Genomic DNA, 19,425 nt, shown 5'->3' on the forward strand with positions numbered 1-19,425 from the left:
TATATATATATATATATACATTTTATGTATATACTTTAATATATATAAAATACATTTTAGATATAGATAAAATGTAGAGAGAGTTTCATTTTAACATAGATATACATTTTAATATAGATAAAATTAACTAGAGATTATGCCTTGAAATCATCTCAAGAATTAAGTCTAAAATCTTAATTTCAAAACCAAATTACTAATATCTTAGAATATATTATATTAGTATGCTGTGATTCACAGAGACAGTGCCTGTGTTTATTGTATGTTTTTAGCCTTTAATTCATTATACTAGGAAACTACTTCCAAAAAAACAAAATTAATAACTATCTGAATAAAAACCTATCTAAATCATTGGTTTTACATATATACATTTTAAAATCTTTGAATTTACTGTATATTCTTATATATAAAATGTTCATTTATAGATAGAGTCAAATATCCCCATGTGGGCTGATGGAAATTGTTGAAATAACAAAAAATCATTTATGAACATTAAGATTACTAGTTCAGCCTAGAGTCAAATGATGCATTTGTCTCAGGGTTTAAATCAATTGTTTTTCTCTGCCTTTCACATAGTTTTAAATTTTTAGTAGTTTTCTATATATCTTCAGTTTTCCTTCTCCTAACTGACTATAAATTAAAGAAAACACATATGTGTGCATCTCACATCTCTCTTCCAAAATATGTTTGGAAGGGCACTAAACAACTTCCAGAATATACATAGGGTTGTCCGGGAAGTGTTAATAATGTGGGTTCTACAGGCAATAAGCTAGAAATGAACAAACTTATGTAGAAATTGTGACCTGAAGGAATATATTTAACCTCACTGATCCTCATTTTATCTGTTTATAGTGCTAACCATACCAAAATATCATTCAGATTAAAATTTTTCAAGCTAGGTAATGGAAAGTCCATGAAATACTAGCTAATATAAATTTGCAATAGATGTTACATATTATTTTTATTAATTATTTTTATTTTACATGAAAGAGATTACTTGCCAGAGTATGGATAGCACATGCATCACAAAATGAATGCTCTCTGTAAAGCACTGCAGCAAACTTGTGAATTATTTATGACCATGCCCATTCTTCTCATTGTTTCCCTAGAAAACAGTTTCTATGTGCATTATCAAAGGACAGTCACACCAGATGGAGAAGACATCACTCAAGACTATTACAGTAGGGGGTCTAGTCTGAGATGATTCCCAGGGAAGACTCTGAATTCACCTTCTGTCAAGAACATACCAAATCCACAACTACATACAAGGTAATTCCTCTTAAAGATATCATAACTCTGGGCTGACTCAACTGCTGCCTCTCAACAAACAAAAAATGGACCATACTGAGACTGGTAGGAGACATGGAGCCATGGCATTGATGGGAACCCCATCCAGGACACAGAGGCTTGCAGTAGGGAAAAATGTCACTAAAGAGCCTGTACTAAGGTTCACCCACCATGTGGCACAGCCAAAAAACAGCAGTGCAAAAGGCATATTGACTATATGTAAAAGAAACCCATTCACTAACCCTAGAGTAAATGCCAAGTGGGTAGGGAACTGCTGAAACTCTCTTAGGGGTCAGAGGCACCAGAGAGCATTTTTTTGTGACCCATCTCTTGATAGCACAGATGGGAACATGGTGTGGACACTCTTTCCAGCCTTCCAGGACCACACCAGCACACTCCAGGTCCCCGGCCCACATCAGCTTCAGCAGGCACCCAAGGCAGCCACAGCATAACATCCCTCAGACTCCTGCCCACCTGCCCCAACTCCAGCTCTCCCACCAAGAAGCCATGGAATGGTACAACCAGGATTCCTCCCGTCCACACCCACTGCAGTGCTAGCCTTCCTGCCAATACAGCCTGAGGGTGACATGTTCTGGCACCCTCCAAGCAATTTTATCTCCAGATCCATGCAGCCTGCCAATGCCATCAGCACACAGAGTCTACATAGAAAATGTGCTGACAGAAAGCCATAACTTCAAGACCAGGAGAAGTAACACTTTCACCTAATTCATTAACAAAAAAAAAAAAAAAAAACAAAACAAGAAATATGAAGTTAAAAAAAATATGAGGACAAAGAGGAATATATTTCAAATAAAGGAACAAAGTAAAAGCCCAGAGGGAAAAAAGAATGAAACAGAAATCAGTGATTACCTGAAGAAAATTTCAACTAATGTTCATAAATACGCTCCTCAAACCTAAGAGTAGAATGGATAATGACAATGAAAATACCACAAACAGTTACAAAATATAAGTAAGAATCAAGTAGATCTGAAGAAGACCACAATTTAAATGAAAAATACACTATAGGAAATCAACATTAGATAATCCAAAAGAATGGATGAGGGATCTGGAAGACAAAATAAGAGAAATCAGTTAATCAGAACAGCAAAAAGGAAAGAAAAAGAATTTTTTAAAATGTGGGTAATTCAAGGAACCTAACTTTTACACTGTAAGAGTTCAAGAAAGAGAAGAGAGAAAGAAAAAGGCAGAAAACTTATTTGAAAAAATAATGGATGAAAATCTATTTATATACATGAATCTCATGGTAAGCACAGAACCCTATAATAGATAAACAGATAACAGTAATAAATTGAAAGAAGGTGAAACATAAAATTAAAGAAAATCCTCAAGCCACAACAGAAGAGACCAAAAGAAGAAAGAACACAGAGGAACTACAAAAATAACCAGAAAACAATGAACAAAATGGCAGTAAACACATACCTATCCCTTGGACTACAAGGAGATCCAACCAGTCCATCCTAAAGGAGATCAGTCCTGAGTGTTCATTGGAAGGACTGATGTTGAAGCTGAAACTCCGATACTTTGGCCACCTGATGTGAAGAGCTGACTCATTGGAAAAGACCCTGATGCTGGGAAAGATTGAGGGCAGGAGGAGAAGGGGACGACAGAGGATGAGATGGTTGGATGGCATCACCAACTCAATGGACATGAGTTTGAGTAGACTCCAGGAATTGGTGATGGAGAGGGAAGCCTGCCGTGCTGCAGTCCATGGGGTCACAAAGATTTGGACACAATGGAGCGACTGAACTGAACTGAACTGATCAATACTGACCTTAAATGTCAGTGGAATAAATGCTCCAATCAGAAGACACAGCATGGCTGAATGGATAATAAAACAGCACCCACCTATGCTGCCTACAAGAGACTCACTTCAGATCTAAAATATATACATACTGAAAGAGAAATGATGAAAAATGATATTTCAAGAAAATGGAAACAAAAAGAAAGTTGGTATGGCAATACTTATTTCAGACAAATAGACTTTAGAAAAAGACTAACAAGAGACAAAGAAGGGAATTACATAATGATAATGGGAAAAATCAAACAAGAAGATAAAATAATTGTAAATATCTATGCACCCAACATCATAAAACCTAGCTATATAAAACAATTGTTAATAAACATAAATGGAGAAATTGACAATAATGTAATAACAGTAGGGGATTTAAATGTTCCACTTACATCAATATATAGATCATCCATACAGAAAATCAATAAGAAAACATTGGCCTTAAATGATACATTCGATTGGATAGATTGTGTGTGTGTGTGTGTGTGTGTGTGTGTGTATTGAGAACATTCAGCCCTAAAACAACCAAAGATAATTTCTTTTCAAATTCTTATAGAACATTTTCCTGGATAGAGCACATCTTAGGCTATAAAACAAGTTACAATAAATTTAAGAAGACTGAATTGATATCAAGTACCCTTACTGAGCATAATGGTATGAAATGAGAAATAAATTATAAGAACACTGAAAGAAAATATGTGGAAACTAAACAAAATATTACTAAAACAATCAACAGGTCAATGAATAAAGAAATTAAAACTTGAAACAAATGAAACAAGGAACACATTTTTTAAATTTTATGGGATACTGCAAAAGCAGTCTAAGAAGAAAGTTCATAGCAAAAGACCTATTTCACTTACATGCAAAATCTAAAGCAAACAAAACAAAACAGAAACACTCATAGATATGGGGGGGGAAATGGTGGTTGTCTGAAAGGAGGATTGGGCAAAATAAGTTAAGGGTCTTAAGAGGTACAAACTTCAGATCATAAGTAAGGGAATGTAATGTACATGAATGGGTGAATTTAACTCAGATGACCATTATATCTACTACTGCGGGCAGGAATCCCTTAGAAGAAATGGAGTAGTCATCATGGTCAACAAAAGAGTCTGAAATGCAGTACTTGGATGCAATCTCAAAAACGACAGAATGATCTCTGTTCATTTCCAAGGCAAACCATTCAATATCACAGTAATCCAAGTCTGCCCCAACCAATAACGCTGAAGAAGCTGAAGTTGAACGGTTCTATGAAGGCCTACAAGACCTCTTAGGACTAACACCCAAAAAAGATGTCCTTTTCATTATAGGGGACTGGAATGCAAAAGTAGGAAGTCAAGAAACACCTGGAGTAACAGGCAAATTTGGCCTTAGAATACAGAATAAAGCAGAGCAAAGGCTAAACGAATTTTGCCAAGAGAACACACTGGTCATAGCAAATAATCACTTCCAACAACACAAGAGAAAACTCTACACATGGACATCACCAGATGGTCAACACCAAAATCAGATTGATTATATTCTTTGCAGCCAAACATGGAGAAGCTCTATACAATCAGCAAAAAAAAAAAAAAAAAAAAAAAAAGACTGGGAGCTGACTGTGGCTCAGACCATGAGCTCCTTATTGCCAAATTCAGACTTAAATTGAAGAAAGTAGGGAAAAACACTAGACGGTTCACTCAGTCAGCCAGTCAGTTCAGTCACTCAGTCTTGTCTGACTCTTTGCGACCTCATGAATCGCAGCACGCCAGGCCTCCCTGTCCATCACCAACTCCCAGAGTTCACTCAGAATCACGTCCATCGAGTCGGTAATGCCATCCAGCCATCTCGTCCACTGTAGCCCCCTTCTCCTCCTGCCCCCAATCCCTCCCAGCATCAGAGTCTTTTCCAATGAGTCAACTCTTCACATGAGGTGGCCAAAGTACTGGAGTTTCAGCTTTAGCATCATTCCTTCCAAAGAAATCCCAGGGCTTATCTCCTTCAGAATGGACTGGTATGGATCTCCTTGCAGTCCAAGGGACTCTCAAGAGTCTTCTCCAACACTACAGTTCAAAAGCATCAATTCTTTGGTGCTCAGCTTTCTTCACAGTCCAACTCTCACATCCATACATGACCACAGGAAAAACCATATCCTTGACTAGATGGACATCACCAGATGGTCTGAAATCAGATTGATTATATTTTTTGTGCCAAAGATGGAGAAGGTGTATACAGTCAACAAAAACAAGACCAGGACCTGACTGTGGCTCAGATCATGAACTCCTTATTGCCAAATTCAGACTGAAATTGAAGAAAGTAGGGAAAACCACTAGACCATTCAGGTATGACCTAAATCACATCCTTTATGATTATACAGTGAAAGTGAGAAATAGATTTAAGGGCCTAGATCTGATAGAGTGCCTGATGAACTATGGAATGAGGTTCGTGACATTGTACAGGAGACAGGGATCAAGATAATCCCCATGGAAAAGAAATGCAAAAAAAAGCAAAATGGCTATCTGAGGAGGCCTTACAAATAGCTGTGAAAAGAAGAGAAGCGTAAAGCAAAGGAGAAAAGCAAAGATATAAGCATCTGAATGCAGAGTTCCAAAGAATAGCAAGAAGAGAAAAGAAGGTCTTCCTCATTGATCAATACAAAGAAATAGAGGAAAACAACGGAATGGGAAAGACAGAGATCTCTTCAAGAAAATTAGAGATACCAAGGGAATATTTCATGCAAAGATGGGCTTGATAAAGGACAGAAATGGTATGGACCTAACAGAAGCAGAAGATATTAAGAAGAGATGGCAAGAATATACAGAAAACTGTATAAAAAAGATCTTCACGACCCAGATAATCACGATGGTGTGATCAATGACCTAGAGCCAGACATCCTGGAATGTGAAGTCAAGTGGGCTTTAGAAAGTATCACTATGAACAAAGCCAATGGAGGTGATGGAATTCCAGTGGAGCTATTTCAAATCCTGAAAGATGATGCTGTGAAAGTGTTGCACTCAATATGCCAACAAATTTGGAAAACTCAGCAGTGGCCACAGGACTGGAAATGGTCAGTATTCATTCCAATCCCAAAGAAAGGCAATGCCAAAGAATGCTCCAACTACCTCACAATTGCACTCATCTCACACGCTAGTAGTGTAATGCTCAAAATTCTCCAAGCCAAGATTCAGCAATATGTGAACCATGAACTTCCAAATGTTCAAGCTGCTTTTAGAAAAGGCAGAGGAACCAGAGATCAAATTGCCAACATCCGCTGGATCATCGAAAAAGCAAGAGAGTTCCAGAAAAACATCTATTTCTGCTTTATTGACTATGCCAAAACCTTTGACTGTGTAGATCACAATAAACTGTGAAAAATTCTGAAAGAGATGGAAATACCAGACCACCTGACCTGCGTCTTGAAAAACCTGTATACAGGTCAGGAAGCAACAGTTAGAACTGGACATGGAACAACAGACTGGTTCCAAGTAGGAAAATGAGTTTTTCAAAGCTGTATATTGTCACCCTGCTTATTGAATTTCTGTGCAGAGTACATCATGAGAAACGCTGGGCTGGAAGAAGCACAAGCTGGCATCAAGATTGCTGGGAGAAATATCTCTAACCTCAGATACGCAGATGACACCACCCTTATGGCAGAAAGTGAAGAGGAACTAAAAAGCCTCTTGATGAAAGTGAAAGGGGAGAGTGAAAAAGTTGGCTTAAAGCTCAACATTCAGTAAATGAAGATCATGGTATCTGGTCCTATCACTTCATGGGACATAGATGGGGAAACAGGGGAAACAGTGTCAGACTTTATTTTTCTGGGCTCCAAAATCACTGCAGATGGTGATTGCAGCCAGGAAATTAAAGGATGCTTACTCCTTGGAAGGAAAGTTATGACCAACCTAGATAGCATGTTGAAAAGCACAGACATTACTTTGCCAACAAAGGTCCATTTAGTCAAGGCTATGGTTTTTCCAGTGGTCATGTATGGATGTTAGAGTTGGACTGTGAAGAAAGCTGAGTACCGAAGAATTGATGCTTTTTAACTGTGGTTTTGGAGAAGACTCTTGAGAGTCCCTTGGACTGCAAGGAGATCCAACCAGTCCATTCTAAAGGAGATCAGTCCTGGGTGTTCTTTGGAAGGAATGATGCTAAAGCTGAACCTCATGCGAAGAGTTGACTCATTGGAAAAGACTCTGATGCTGGGAGGGCTTGGGGACAGGAGGAAAAGGGGATGACAGAAGATGAGATGGCTGGATGGCATTACCGACTCGATGGACGTGAGTTTGAGTGAACTCTGGGAGTTGGTGATGGACAGGGAAGCCTGGCGTGCTGCGATTCATGGGGTTGCAAAGAGTCGGACACAACTGAGCGACTGAACTGAACTGAATGTATATGATGGGCTTCCCTGGTAGCTCAGCTGGTAAAGAATCTGCCTGCAATGCAGGAGACCCCAGTTCAATTCCTGGGTCAGGAAGTTCCCCTATAGAAGCAATAGGCTACCCACTCCAGTATTCTTGGGCTTCCTGTAAGGCAGGAGACCTGGGTTCAATCCCTGGGATGAGATGATTCCCCTGGAGGAGGGCTTGGCAACCCATGCCTAGAAAATCCCATGGACAAAAGAAGCCTGGCAGGCTGTAGTCCTTGGGGTTACAAAGAGTCAGACACAGCTGAGTGACTGAGAACAACGCAGCACAATGTACATGATACAGAGACAACAATACTATATGGGGTAACATGTTAATTAGACTTACCATGGTGATCATTTCACAATGCATATGAATACTGAAGAACAATGTTGTACATCTAAAATTAATATAATATTGTAAGTCAGCTATATTTCAATTTAAAAAGAGTATTGCCATAAGAGTCAATAAGGGAAAGAATGAATTTAAATCTGTTGAAATACATAAAAGGCAGGAAAGTGTTTAATTGTTGGGGTTAGCTTGTGGAAAAGTACTATTGTTATACATTAGTTATATATTGTTATATATTAGTGGAGAATTTGTTTAATGTAATCAGGCTACTCATGTTTGCTAACTGGTGTTTATGAAAGTTAGTCTCCTACCTTCCCACAGAGACTGGGAGATAGGGTTCTACCGTTCTTGATTACATTTCTAGAGTCCTAGGTTGCAATACTGCCAGAGGTTATGAGAAGGTTTACATCTCAAAGGGGCAGGGAAAGTATTTATAAGTGAAACTTTTCTAAAGTAGATGCTCTAAGAAAAGTCAGGAACCTACAGTCAGGATGAAACCTGTCTAAAGTTTAGCCAAGCTGAGGGAAACATCAAGGCCATCTTGGTAAGCATTGTCCAGTGATCTACCCCAAATACTTCACTATTCAAAACAGCATCTGTTTTGCTTTTTAAGTTGTATTTAGGCCCCTGTCATGGGAGCTATAATACTTAACTATTGTTAATTATTTGGACAATCCCTAAACCTAGTACCTTAGAACAGTAATTTGTTATTGTTCATGAGTCAGCTGATCTGGATGGGGTTGAAGCTGTGAGTTTTACTAGAGACTCAGCTGAGGCTGAAGGTGCAATAGCTACCCAAGGAAAAGTCTTCCACATGGCATTGATGGAGGTGCAAACATTAGCTCATATGCATAATTCAACCTTCTGCTTATATCATGTCTCCTAAATTCCCTTTAAACAGTGCAAGTAATGTGGCTGATCTCAAAGTCAAGAATCCCAGAAGTATACCCTGACCACAGTGGAAGGGGGAGGAGAGTGAACATGTGCTATAAAGTAATCCAAAATATTATCAGAAGTGTTTTCTAATTTTCCCCATTATATCTCCAGCCAGAACCTTTCAGAATACAAAGTTAATTCTTTTCCATATGAATAGTTTGATTCTCTCTCTCTTTTTTTTTTTTTTTTTTTGCTTTTTAAATTTTATTTTATTTTTAAACTTTACATAATTGTATTAGTTTTGCCAAATATCAAAATGAATCCGCCACAGGTATACATGTGTTCCCCATCCTGAACCCTCCTCCCTCCTCCCTCCCCATACCATCCCTCTGGGTCATCCCAGTGATTCTCTTTTATATCCTAAATATTTACTCATTTCTTAACATGTGATAGGAACTGTTGAGTTGCTGAGCATACAACAGTAAGCAAAAGCACACATGGTCTCTTTCCTTACGAAGACATTGGATAGGTTAAACATAGTATGTGTGGAGCAAGGAGATAGTTGTAGCATTATTATATTTGTATTTTGAACAGATCACTGCTACAAGGATAGAGAGAACTAAAGAGATGTGAAAGATATATAAATGGTGAACTTGACTGTGATGGATTAAACATGGGGGATAGTATCAGTTCAGTTCAGTGGCTCAGTTGTGTCCAACTCTTTGTGACTCCATGGACTGTAGCACGCCAGGCTTCCCTGTCCATCACCAACTCCCAGAGCTTGCTCAAACTCATGTCCATCGAGTTGGTGATGCCATCCAACCATCTCATTCTCTGTTGTCACCTTCTCCTCTTACCTTCAATCTTTCCCAGCATCAGGGGCATAGTATAGGTATCCCTTGATTTCCTGAACTGGGAAGAGGTTGGTAATAAATTCAATTTTAGACACATTGAGTTTTGGATTACTTTTAACATATTTTTAAAAAGAGAGATAAAATTAGTTGCTGGCCTGTTTACAATAGCCAAGACATGGAAGCAACCTAATTGTCTATTGAAAAAGGCATGGATAAAGAAGATGTGGTATATACATACACAAAGGAATATTACTCAGTCATTTAAAAAGTATGAAATAATGCCATTTGTAACAACATGGATGGGCTTAGAGAGTGTCATACTAAGTGAAGTAAGTCAGAAATATGGTAGGACATCCCTTATATGTGGAATCTAAAAAGAAATGATACAAATGAACTTACAAACAGAAACAGACACAGTCTTAGATAATGAACTTATGGTTGTCAGGGGTAAGAATGGGAGGGAAGGGATAGTTAGGGAGTTTGGGGTTGATATGTACACACTACTATATTTTGAATGGATAATCAACAAGGACCTATTGTATAGCACAGGGAACTCTGTTCAATGTTATGTGACAGCCTGGATGGGAGGGGAATTTGGGGAATAATTGATACATGAATATGAATGGCTGAGTCCCTTCACCATTCACCTGAAACTGTCACAAACCATTGTTAATCAGCTATACTCCAATACAAAATAAAAAGGTTTCAAAAATAAATTAAATCAAACATAAAAACAGTTAGCTTCCGGCTATATCAGTTTGGAACTTAGAGGAGAACACTGGGCTAGAGATATAATTTTATAAGTCATTTTCTCAATGACTAGTGAAGTCATAGACATTCCTAAAGTAGCCTAGGGGAAAAAGTACAGAATAAGAAGTGAAGGAATGAAAGTTGATTTTAAAAAGAGTTTAAGTGTTTTGTATTGTTTTCTTGTCTTCAGTTGCTTAATTGGAAGGATCCTTTTGAATTAGCATTTTCATTAAATCTCCTAGGATGGAAGCACATAATGCTGAGATGGAGGGAAGAATGAAGGAATTTGAAAAGCCATTCTGTTCCCTTCCTTAATGGGGAAATACTGAACATTTAGCATATGGTTGCACCCTCCACTTCTTTCAAGAGTGATGCTTATAACTAGTCTCAAAATGATCTCCAACAAATACAGAATAAATCTCTTAGCTAAGTGCTTTTTGCAGGCCAGGTTTAGGAAGAATAGGAAATGTAAAAGTATTGAAAAGAATGGAATTAAGGAGGAGAACAATAACTTTTATTTTTTTATTTATTATTATTTTTTATATTTATTTTATTTTTTAACTTTACAATATTGTATTGGTTTTGTTATATATCAACATGAATCTGCCACAGGTATACACATGTTCCCCATCCTGAACCCTCCTCCCTCCTCCCTCCCCATTCCATCCCTCTGGGTTGTCCCAGTGCACCAGCCCCAAGCATCCAGTATCATGCATCGAACCTAGACTGGCGACTCGTTTCATATATGATATTATACATGTTTCAATGCCATTCTCCCAAATCATCCCACCCTCTCCCTCTCCCACAGAGTCCAAAAGACTGTTCTATACATCTGTGTCTCTTTTTCTGTCTCATATACAGGGTTATCATTACCATCTTTCTAAATTCCATATATATGCGTTAGTATACTGTATTGGTGTTTTTCTTTCTGGCTTACTTCACTCTGTATAATAGGCTCTAGTTTCATCCACCTCATGAGAACTGATTCAAATGTATTCTTTTTAATGGCTGAGTAATACTCCATTGTGCATATGTACCACAGCTTTCTTATCCATTCATCTGCTGTTGGACATCTAGGTTGCTTCCATGTCCTGGCTATTGTAAACAGTGCTGCTATGAACATTGGGGTACTTTTATGAAAAGTAAAGAACCAATTAAAACATGGTTAATGTTAAAACGTGAATGGACAGGCCTATGCTTTTATTTGTTGACAAAGTACGACTGAGTGAAACTCAGCCTGCTTAATTTCCATAAATTTCATCAAATATGACTCATTTACTCTTTCATAATTAACAATTTCAATTGTCTTTCAATGTGTATAAATCTAAATGAGATGATAAGGAGCATGGCTAATGCACAAACCTCCTGGGCTCTCTCATCTTGCCATGAGGATGTTTCAGAGAAGTATCAGTTTTAAGGCCCTGCCCTCTAAGCTCAATTTGGACATCTTTCCAAACACTATGTGGACCCTTTACTCTGTCCATGGCTCTTGTTTTCTGTTATTAGTCAGATTTTTTCAGACAAAAATGATGGAATATCTGACCAAACCACCTTTAATATATTAAAGGAATATATTGTTTAACAAAACTGAAACTTAAACACAGCTTAATCAGTGGCTCAGAGAACACCAGCCAGGTATGCCTGTCCTCAGGGTCTCATCATAGATAGACCATTCTCAGATTTGCTCTCTCTATGAGGATAAGAGATTATGATGGAGACTTCAGATCCTCTCAGCCTCATTTCCCCAGAAAGGAGTTAAACTTTTCCGAAGAGAGAAAAAAAAAGAAAGAAAGAAAGAAACATGATGAGATTGCTTGTCACTGTGAAAAGTCCATTGACATTAGAAATCTACAGAGGAACCATTAAGACTCATTTTATTATCAGTCTCCAATTTATAAAATCTTAACTTTATGCACTTAAAAACTACAAGTAGGATATATATGAGGTGTGACTTAATGAATTACAGAGTGGACATGTTAAACTCCTATTAGAATGTCACCATTTGTTTCTTTAAGCATGGTATAGGGTAAAGGAAATTAATATTTTATTGTTAGAAATCTAGCACTGTGATATGTCAGGTGTAGTCAAAATTTAATCACACTATCATTCAGATTTGCAAAGAAAATGTAGTTCTGTATTTTTTCCGTAACCGATCCAATCATCTTTTCCTCACAACTCTCTACCTTTAGAAATGAAGAAACTTAAGCTTGCCGATTAATACTATATCAGTATCTTCACACTTAAGTCATCTATGTTGTGAGTCAGCCAATTTAAAGTTCAACTTTTTCTCAGTCCTATTTTAAAGACTTTGTTTAACAAAAAGAAGAGTCTTTGATTTTTGCTTCTGCTCAGTGTGTCTGACTCACCTCCCTCCTTCACCTCCTTAGACAGCATCTGAGTGTATGGGAGGAGTGCCATTTACATAACCTCAAGTGATGGGAAAGAGTGAGTTTTGAATTCTTGAGTGTTTTCCAGAATCTCAATGGCTAGTCAAACGTTATCCTTGTCTCATCCCAGAAATAGTGCCAGTTAAGGCATTATGGTCACACTAGGTAACCTTAGAGATGTAACATAAGACCACAGCAGAGTTCATAATGCATAGCATCAACCTCTAGTCACCAAGTCAAGCAAGAAAGGCAGCCTCTTTATCCTGACTCCAGTTCTCTGTAACTGCTTAATGTTGCACAGGGAAACTCTGCATATCCTGTCAACCTGTGCTGGTCACAGGAAAGCAGGAAAACCGTCTCAGTCTGATCCACCTGAACACTGCTGCTGTATTACCAAACTCAAGTTGATAAAAGACACACCTGTGCCTTCCTCCCAGTGTCCCACATAGACAGCAGTCATCATCCTTTCTGACTCCACCCCACCGCCACCAAGTTACTGGACACCCTCACTTCCCATAACACATTTAGAGCTTTGGCTGAGACATGTGTCATAGGCAATCCCCCAGCATTGCTACTTCAACACCACCCTCCCCCGCCCCCAAATCCACCTGACTAGAAAGCAATGAATTTTCCACATATGATTTCTCTGGCAAGGATTTCTATCATATTTTTCATTTTCCTAGGTCATGCTCAACTTTAAAAATGGCAAGGTCAACATTTCCATACTGAGAGAAACTTTATGATTACTCCATTTGACTCTCTTCTTAACAAAAGAAGAGGAAATTCCTTCTTTCTATGAGCTGCATTTTAAGACCATTTTCATAAAATGATCATAACATATCAACAACCACTCTGTTCTTCATGTTAACAAAGTCAGGATGCCATATATATGTGTATCCCATACATACACATGCATATATGTTCTCATTTAATATTCTTAACTTACTGTGGAGTTACTATTCTAATTTTAGACAGAAGAAGCACAGAAAAGCACAGAAAGTTTTAGAATCTTGCCCAAGTTTCCTCACAGTTGATATAAAACTAAATTTTGAATTTCAAACCCACAGCTGTTTAGTTTCAAAGATCACTCTTCCTACTCTAAAATGGAAACTTTTTCACATAAAATGAACAATGTATCCAATGACTTTTTCTCCAACACTGCTGGAAAGAATAGTTTGAAAACATCATAGCTAAAAACGATACATGACACAGATATCAAGAACCAATTATACTGTAACTTTGCAGACTTGTGTAAACCTCAGTGGGTGGACACCTCTGAAATGAGAAGTCTGGAAGCATAGCAGTAGCCTGGCCTACAGGACCAGTTAATGTGCTCTTTCAACTGTGCTTAGAATTCTACTCAGACTGTCTTGCAGTCTTTAAACCTTTAAAGTCTTTTAAGTCGTTAAACCTTTCTCCCCCTAAAGCCATTGCTTTTCAAGTTGGTATCATTTTCAAACAAACTTTATGCTTTTGGGTCACATCTTGACTTGTCTATATTATTATTTAGTATTTTTACTCAAATAAAATTTTTATATTTGAGCAAATTTATTTTTAAGACAAATTACATATTACTACATTAAGGGAAACTGGTAGCACTTACAATAAATAGATGACCATAAATATAAATAGAAAAAAAAATTATGCCATTTAAAAAACTTAAATTAAACAAAATGAAGTTCACTGGGCTGGAAGAAGCACAAGCTGGAATCAAGATTGCCAGGAGAAATATCAATAACCTCAGATATTCAGATGACACCACCCTTATGACAGAAAGTGAAGAGGAACTAAAAAGCCTCTTGATGAAAGTGAGAGAGGAGAGTGAAAAACTTGGCTTAAAGCTCAACATTCAGAAAATGAAGATCATGGCATCTGGTCCCATCACTTTATGGCAAATAGATGGGGAAACAGTGTCAGACTTTCTTTTTCTGGGCTCCAAAATCACTGCAGATGGTGACTGCAGACATGAAATTAAAAGACACTCCTTGGAAGGAAAGTTATGACCAACATAGATAGCATATTCAAAAGCAAAGACATTACTTTGCCAACAAAAGTCTGTCTAGTCAAGGCTATGGTTTTGCCAGTAGTTATGTATGGTTGTGAGAGTTGGACTGTGAAGAAGGCTGAGTACCAAAGAATTGATGCTTTTGAACTGTGGTGTTGGAGAAGACTCTTGAGACTCCCTTGGACTGCAAGGAGATCCAACCAGTCCATTCTAAAGGACATCAGCCCTGGGTGTTCTTTGGAAGGAATGATGCTAAAGCTGAAACTCCAGTACTTTGGCCACCTCATGGGAAGAGTTGACTCATTGGAAAAGACTCTGATGCTGGGAGGGATTGGGGGCAGGAGGAGAAGGGGACGACAGAGGATGAGATGGCTGGATGGCATCAATGACTCGATGGATGTGAGTCTGAGTGAACTCTGGGGGTTGGTGATGGACAGGGAGGTCTGGCGTGCTGCAATTCATGGGGTCGCAAAGAGCTGGAGATGACTGAGCGACTGAACTGAACTGAACTGAAAGTAATAATGCAATTTCTTAAATGCAAATGTTTTTAAATGAGAAGAATGTAGCTGATTAATCAGGTGTACATTTATATTTGCTTGGACATAATTATATTAAAGATATGGTAGCCTTACACTCCTAAGAATATTTTACTTTAAAATTTTGGTTAGTCTTGACCAGAAACTTAACCTAGAGGAATTAATGGACTTGAGACACAAATTTGATTTATTTATAATCTCTTCTTCCACTTGTATTACCCCTACTTTCCATACCACTGAATCTATAAACCTGCACCAGAGCCTGTTGAGTGCCTGAGAATTTTTCTCCTGTGAAAGGATATACCTCTTGGTGCTCAGACCACATAAACACACCACAAGATGCCTGGGCAAGGCTTCTCCCGGGCTGCTTCCCTGTGTTTCATTACTACTGGAGAATGAGAGTGGAGAACAGACTCTTGATTAGATGAGAAACATGGCAGTAATTCGGGTGGAGGATGATACATGTAAACTGAAGACCCCAAGTGCCTTATTGTGATAATTATTTTACAGTATATATGTATAGTAAAGCATCACATAGTAATAAAGCTGGAAGAATACTGCATACTGGACATATAACTAGTAAAACTAAAATGTCTGTCATATTATGCAAGATTATTTTGCCCACCATCTGTGCTGTGCATATCCCAAGTAAAACATACTGATCAAGATGGTAAACTGGTGGACGATTAGTTTCGAGATGTGTGTATTCGTATGTGAGACTGATGGTAGGGAGGGGCAGCTGTGTTCATGGACCTGTGGGTTTGCGTAGTTAAACTGGTTCCATCTGAATCAGGAAGAACATTTACTCTCTGCCTCACAGTCACTGTATCACAGATGTTGACGGGAATTGAACTCGGCATAACAAAGCCCACCATAGAATGCTCTTTCGGTCACGGAGTGCTACAACTCACTGTGGACAGTCCAGCTGCAGCCAATCCTCACTCACACAACCTCCCACACCCCAGAGCAGGGTAAACGGAACCATTCTGACCTTAGTTGCTGGAAGAGGAAATAAAATGGATCTAGCACAAAGCCTCAAGCCAAAGAGAGGGTTTTTGCCCATATCAAGTGAGATAAAACCTAGGGAGAAATGAGCCTTAAGGGGTATGAGGGGTACAACCTACGGAATGTTTAACACACTTTTTGGCTCAATTAGTCTTATACATAATATATAGTCTAAACAAATCATCTCCTTCTAAGTCATAATTTTTAAATTATCTCCCAAGTTTTCAGTAAAGCTGAATAGTTGTGTGCTATTGTAGACAATTAAAATCTGGCCTGGCTTGGATAAATATGATCATTATTTGATCACCACTGACACTTCCTTGAAGAAACAAATGGGGTTATAGTCCAGGAGTCCAACCAAAGGCAAGAGGGGAAAACTGGGATGAATGGAGAATGCTTTGTGACATAAAAGTAGAGCTGCCCAGTGCTCATATGCTGCCCATGCATTCTATCCATAAAGGAGGAAAGAGATCCTGGAAGAAGAAGAGAGTTGTTGGAATTAGAGGAGATTTCCACAATAGTCCTGATAACTATCCTTTTTTTTTTAATTTTTATTTATTTTATTTTATTTTATTTAAGTTTACAATATTGTATTGGTTTTGCCATATATCAAAATGAATCTGCCACAGGTGTACAAGTGTTCCCCATCCTGAACCCTCCTCCCTCCTCCCTCCCATACTGGATGCTTGGGGCTGGTGCAATGATAACTAACCTTTTAAGTTTACAGTACCATAGAGGTGCTTTGCCTCTTATCTTTTTTAATAAGAAGCAAATTGTTAATATGCTCTCTGTTCTCTTCCAGGTCAAATGTGTTGACTCTTACATGCAATCAGGCTTTCCTACTTGTTTTTAATACATTCTCTTGGGTTTTTACATCTTTGTAAACAAGAAACAGATCTGTGTGGACAGAAGTTAAATATACTTGAAGATGACTTCTAATAGGAGGCTGATAATTTGGAAAAGAAATCCCTCAAACCCATTCAAAATTATGAGACACTTTAATGATTGGCTGAACTCTTGAAAGTCAAAGAGATTCAAGACCGTGCGTCATAAGAAAAGAGAGGAGGTGAATCATCAATGAATTTTTTAAAAATTTTGATTCAGCATTTAGAATATACATATTCCTAGTAGACTTTAGTGAAAAATTAACCCAATATATCATTTTAATGAATTTATATCTTTAATTGTATATATACACTGTTTACTAATTATAAACTTAATGTATATGATGCAATATAGATATAATACGTAAATTCAATTTTTAATATGTTTATTTGGTTAGTGCAATAACAATTAAATTCCTGAGTTTTCAACAGAACAAAGTATTGCACTAGGCATTTTATTTTCCTTCACTTTCAGGGGTTAAGAGTTTAAATGTGAACTTCAAGTAAACGGTGAAAAAATTTTTAATAAACTTTTGATTTAGAATTTAAATACTGAATTTACCTGGGTAAAATAAGAGATTCAAAATTATACAAAGACCTTTCTAGCAGTCCTACTCCTCTATTGGAATTATACTAAGAATACACATCAAGATGTCTATACAGACAGAAACAACCCACACTTCCCCTTATCATCTCTTCCTATCCACCCTCAACTATAGAATTTTCTGAGCAACAGAATCTACTTTGCTCACCTTTCTTCTACCCACAAGTCTTTGGTCAGCAAAAAAGAAACAGCCACCATGGTATCACAGTAGAAGAAAAAAAATTAACTGTTAAAAAATTTATAGATGCCGAGTTTAGGCTGGAGCGAGGGTTGAGAATTCTCAGGAGCCCAGATATATGAGGTGTTTGAACTCATTCTCCGGCTTTCTCCAGGTGCTCCACTGATGATTCTGAGAAAGACAGGAGAAAAAGCAATATGAAAGAGTGCCTTCCTCCCTCTTTATCGTATAAAAACACAAACTCCCGAACATTTCATAGGTCCTTCTTACATACCATGCAAAAAAATAAGTCACTAAGAGAAAGTCAGGAAAATCCATATTCTGTGGTCCCAAGCTACTACCTCCTGTGGAGGAATAAAATTAAAAGCTTCCTAATGCTGGGGTAGGGCAGCAGATGCAGGCAAAGGACCACTGAAGCCAGGTGAACAGGACAAACAAAAGTTATCAGACTCAGACATGCCTGAGCCAAAGGATCTTTCTAAGAACATAAAAAACTCTGACAATTCAATTCAATAATAAGATCCTCAACTCAATTAAAATGATGGTCAAAAACATATGAAGAAGTACATCAAGGAATAAGATATATTAATGGCAAATAAGCATATAAAAAGATATGCATCATCATTAGTTATTTTAAAAATGCAATAAAATGTACTATCTGCCTACTAGAATGGATATTTTTAACAACTAAAAACATCAGTGTAAGGATTTGAGCCAGTGAACACTTCATACATATCAGGTAAGAATTTAAAATGGTACAACCATATTGAAAAGTTCTGTACTTTCTTTAAAAATTAAATCTATTCTCACCATAAAATGTGCAATCCTGTTCCTATTTACTTATCTTAAAAAATGAAAATTTATACCCACACAAAAAGGTCTATTTGAAAATATTTACAGAAACTTTATTTAGTAATTGCCTTAAACTGGAAACAACACATATGTCTATGGTCAATGCATAGACACGTTGCAGTGTATCTACATCATAATATTTATTCAGCAATAAAAAGGAACAAACTATTGAATATATTCAAATATGTGGAAGATAATTATTGCGCATAATTCAAAAACATTAAGCTAAGTGGAAATGTTATAAATAAAGCATTCAGTTCAGTTCAGTTCAGTTCAGTTCAGTCGCTCAGTCGTGTCCGACTCTTTGCGACCCCATGAACTGCAGCACGCCAGGCCTCCCTGTCCATCACCAACTCCCAGAGTTCACTCAAACTCATGTCCACTGAGTCGGTGATGCCATCCAGCCATCTCATCCTCTGTCGTCCCCTTCTCCTCCTGCCCCCAATCCCTCCCAGCATCAGAGTCTTTTCCAATGAGTCAACTCTTCCCATGAGGTGGCCAAAGTACTGGAGTTTCAGCTTTAGCATCATTCCTTCCAAAGAACACCCAGGACTGATCTCCTTCAGTATGGACTGGTTGGATCTCCTTGCAGTCCAAGGGATTCTCAAGAGTCTTCTCCAATACCACAGTTCAAAAGCATCAATTCTTCAGTGCTCAGTTTTCTTCA

Source organism: Bos indicus, chromosome 16, assembly GCF_029378745.1.
Source record: "Bos indicus isolate NIAB-ARS_2022 breed Sahiwal x Tharparkar chromosome 16, NIAB-ARS_B.indTharparkar_mat_pri_1.0, whole genome shotgun sequence".
Classification (NCBI taxonomy): domain Eukaryota; kingdom Metazoa; phylum Chordata; class Mammalia; order Artiodactyla; family Bovidae; genus Bos; species Bos indicus.